The following is a 937-nucleotide window of genomic DNA, read 5'->3' as shown; positions in this document are numbered from 1 at the left end:
AGATCGCCTATGGCCACATGGAGACCGCCTGGGAGTACCAGGTGCCGTAGTCTTTTTTTTAATATGTTGTTGGCGTCAATGACCTGTTTTATTTTATTTGTTTTACCTGTTTTAGGCCATCTTGCTGGTCACTCTCAACCCTCTTGACAAAATCCAAGATGGTCACCTCGGCAAACAAGCAGAAAATAAAACAGGTCGTCGACGCCAACAACATATTAAAAAAAAGCCTACGGCACCTGGTATTCCCAGGTGGTCTCCCATCCATGTACTAACCAATTCCGACCCTGCTTAGCATCTGATATCAGACGAGATCAGGCACATTCAGGATGATGTGGCTGTAGGTAATCTTGCTGGCCACTCTCAACCCTCTTGACAAATGCCAAGATGGTCACCTCAGCAAACAAGCAGAAAAATAAAATAGGTCGTCGACGCCAACAACATATTTAAAAAAAGCCTAGGGCACCTGGTATTCCCAAGTAGTCTCCCATCAAGGTAATTACCAGGCTTGACCCAGCTTAGCATCCGAGATCAGATGAGATCAGGCACATTCCGGGTGATGTGGCCGTAGGCGATTTTGCTGGCCACTCTCAACCCTCTTGACAAACACCAAGATGGTCAACTCGGCAAACAAGCAGAAAAATAAAACAAGTCATCGACGCCAACAACATATTAAAAAAAGCCTACTGCACCTGGTATTCCCAGGGGGTTTCCCATCCAGGCTCTAACCAGGCCCGACCCTGCTAAGCCTCCGAGATCATATGAGATTGGTTGCTTTCAGGGAGATGTGGCCATATTCAATCGCTTTTAGCACTCGCATCCCTCTTGAAAAACGCCAAGATGTTAACCTTGGTAAACAAGGGAAAATAACAAGTCAACACCCAAAAAAGAAAAAAAAGACTTGCACTTTGAGTGAGCGGTGGGCGGTGCATCCGATGTC

General features: G+C 46.2%; 2 pseudogenes; both read right to left on the bottom strand.

Moving 5' to 3' along the window:
- Positions 1 to 224: 224 nt before the first annotated feature.
- On the bottom strand, positions 225 to 343 carry LOC143958893 (5S ribosomal RNA; annotated as a pseudogene).
- Positions 344 to 451: 108 nt separating this feature from the next.
- Positions 452 to 570, bottom strand: LOC143958735 (5S ribosomal RNA; annotated as a pseudogene).
- Positions 571 to 937: the final 367 nt, after the last annotated feature.

This window comes from Lithobates pipiens, unplaced genomic scaffold (assembly GCF_037356315.1).
Source record: "Lithobates pipiens isolate NorthernLeopardFrog02 unplaced genomic scaffold, aLitPip1_a1.2 Scaffold_107, whole genome shotgun sequence".
In the NCBI taxonomy this organism is placed as follows: Eukaryota; Metazoa; Chordata; class Amphibia; order Anura; family Ranidae; genus Lithobates; species Lithobates pipiens.
This window is presented reverse-complemented; position numbering and strand designations above follow the sequence as displayed.